Source organism: Sinocyclocheilus rhinocerous, unplaced genomic scaffold, assembly GCF_001515625.1.
Source record: "Sinocyclocheilus rhinocerous isolate Xijiao unplaced genomic scaffold, SAMN03320098_v1.1 scaffold2240, whole genome shotgun sequence".
Taxonomy (NCBI): Eukaryota; Metazoa; Chordata; class Actinopteri; order Cypriniformes; family Cyprinidae; genus Sinocyclocheilus; species Sinocyclocheilus rhinocerous.
Window position 1 is genome coordinate 226,096 of NW_015630383.1, and position 3,378 is coordinate 229,473.

Sequence of the window (3,378 nt, forward strand, 5' to 3'; positions counted from 1 at the left end):
TCGGGTGCTAAGGCCGTTGTTTCAGATCGCTAGTTCGCGTTTTGGTAGCCTACCCATCCACTGCGGCCGCCATACTGAGACTAGATATGCAAACGCCCCTTATCCGATTGCAATCCAATGACAGGGACGCATATTTTGAAGGACAAGTCAGTAGCCTATAGGATGTATTTTGAATGTCCGGTAGTCCTCAAATTAAATTATAGTCCCGTCTCGTCTTGTTAACGAAGACACAGCATAATTTTCGTCATAGTTTTTAATCATCAGATATTAGTTTTAGCTCTTCAACGTTTCGTCTTAGTCACAGAAAAAAAAATGTTCGTTTAACGAATATTTTTCGTCGTCGTCTTCGTTGACGAAATTAACATTGCAACCCACTGCTTATAATTACTACACGGCTCTTCTGATTGGTCATTTGTGACATTCAATGGGCAACATTTTTGTATAATCACTACTAAACTGTACATGTCAATAGTGTTAGGCGATATGCTACATAGTCATATTGTCCTATCGTCAGCCTGTGAGATCGCTGATACACGATATCATCGTGCTAATTTATTTAATTATTTACTAACTTAGTTTACTAGCCAGAAAGTGAACCAACTTCAGGGAAAGGCTAGAAACAGCCAACCCTAAACTTACCCAATAGTGTTCAAAAATGCAAAAGCGTTATAAAAACGCATTTGTTGATGCAGCCGTGCTATTTTAACTGCCTTATGCGGATTTTAGCTGTTTTGTCGAACCGTAGTTTCACAGGGTTCGTACCAGAGCTCTTCATCACTCAAGTGCAACGCCGTATTGCGTGAGCTACCGAGCAGACCTACTGAATTAGAAAACTCATGCATATGAAGCTATATATGTGACTACAATGTTCAAAGTATCAGTTTTCAAATCACACAGGATGTTAAAATTGTTTTGAAGTCATAACATAATATTTTGCAAGTAATTGTGTGAAAATAAAGCAAAGGTAAACTCTGTACCTGTAATTCATACTTTGTGTTTGTTTTACTGCCTCTAGTGTTCATTTCAACTGGAAACTGCAGTGAATCATAGATATACAGTAGGTATGATTTTTGTTTTCAGTTTTGCAGAAATGTATGTAGAGGCACGTATTTTCAATAAGCCTATGTTGCTACTGTTCGTTTCATTTAATAACTATACACATTATATCTTAGTCAAGTAGCACATGGATGTCATGTCATAAAATGTTGAATATGACTGAATTTGTATTTAACATGATCAAAATTTAATAAAAAAAACATTAAGTTACTAATTCTAATGCTTCCTCAGTTATTCAAACAGCAGCTACAGAAAACAGGCAAAGAACATTTACATTTTTAAAGAACATCATCACTGACTTCAGTCTAGCGCGAGTATGTGCACTTCAGAAACACCCCCATTATAAACAGTGAAGCTATCTACACTGTATGATGAATAAATATCTTATACTTACATCACATGCTCATCTGCACTTTGTTGTTTATGACAAGAGAGTTTGCGAGAGAGCAAATTCAGTCAGCGAGTGCTGACTAAGCACTGAGGCAAGCTCCGCGGCAAACTTTTATCCGACAGTCAAAGCGGCATTACATCATGAAAGTATGGACTCAGAGGAAGACCGCGAGGGTTAAGGGTGAGATTTAGAACAGGTCCAAAACTCAGCGATGACTCATCTGAACGCCTCTGATTGGCCATTCCATTCATAAACTCAACAGAATTGTGTGTGCTTGGTTATAACGTGCAACACTGGAAAACGTTAATTATGTTAGCTAAGTAGGGAAAATAAAAACTTGCAGAGATATAATAAAAGTAAGTATAAGTAAAAAGTGGGATAATGTATAGCTATCTGGCCGTTAATGCAAAGTAAACCCCTTTAGGATAATGCAAAACCTGTCCTGATATGATTTATTTTATGATAATAACTTACTGTACTTTATTCCTTATTTAAATTATTTGCCTGCTGTGTTATCTAATTGATCTATATGGCAAACATTGACAATAGTCCTCAACAAATGTCCTGGTGCTTCTGTCCATCCCTAGGCAGAAATGAATCCCCATGGAATCCAAACTGCTCTAAAAGCATTGCATTGTTCTAGTGCTCCATGTGTTTTTTTATGTTCCTACTTCATAATACAAAATTGAATGTACAAGGTGTTTACTTTTTGTTTTCACATTTTACATTTATTACGCATTGCAATTGATTTCAGAAAAGCCAAATGTTTTAGTCCCACAACCACAAGCCTAGATGCATTTAGATGCAGATTTATGCAGAACAACATTTATGCTATGATAAAGTAATATTAATATTTATGGTGACACCTGATTACTATTTCAGTTTCCTTATAGCAGGAGTTGCATTGCTCATTAAAAATAACTAAGAAATTGAACTAAAAAAAGAGAGTGTCAGAGAGATAACGTGGAGAATGTTAAAAAGAAAGACTAAGAGTGTGAGTTAAAGCTCTTGGGTAGTCATATTTGTGTCGGCTGAAATCAGAACTGAGTGTTCGTGGGAGACATTGAGAGAGACGTGAGAGTTATGTTAAGTGTCGCTCTGAGCAGCACTGAGGCGTCTGTAAAGCTCTGAAACAGCAGATGTCTCCCGGGAGCCTGCCTCAGTCCGAGTCAACAAAGACCAGGGCTTGTGGGAACAGGCTGAGAGGCTCATAGAATATGTATCAAATCAAAGGGAACAGGTTGGATACTGGGATTTTGCAGGTTCACAGCTTTCTCCAGAGAAGCAAACAAAAAAAATGCCCAAATGTTTGGTCTCCAGAATAATTTAATTTCTGTTGCTCCATGAAGTTTTTGATGTGTGTTAAAGTATTCTGTATATGGCACAGTACTTGTTTATGTCAATTAATCTCTAATTCCTGACTAGCAGAAGGGTGTTTATTGGGATTAATGACAGAAATAGGCCTCATCATCATACTTTGATCTGAGGGGATCTGTTATGATCTTCCATTTGGTTTTCCAGGCACATCAACAAAAAAGCACTGGTTTTAAAATTTCACTCAGCTAGTTGTTAGTTAGAAGTTTGGGCAGGGCTCTGAACCGGTTCAAGGAACGAAAACCGGAAACAAACAACATTTTGACAGGAACAGAAGCAGAACCCGAAACGAAACCAAATTTTATAGTTCCGAACAGAATCGAAAATTTGAAATGGCCATTAACCGGTTAATAACGCAATTTTATCGTTCCATTTAATATTTGAAATTTGCTGTCAACCAATCACGAATTCAAGTAGTACGGCCTATGCAAATGTGACGATGACGCATCCAGCGAGTGAAATGCCTCAGCTGTGCACTCATCATAGGTAAGTTAGAGTTTATCTGAGGATAGTGTAAGATGGATTCAACAGATCACACGCACCTGCAGCGCTTCTGT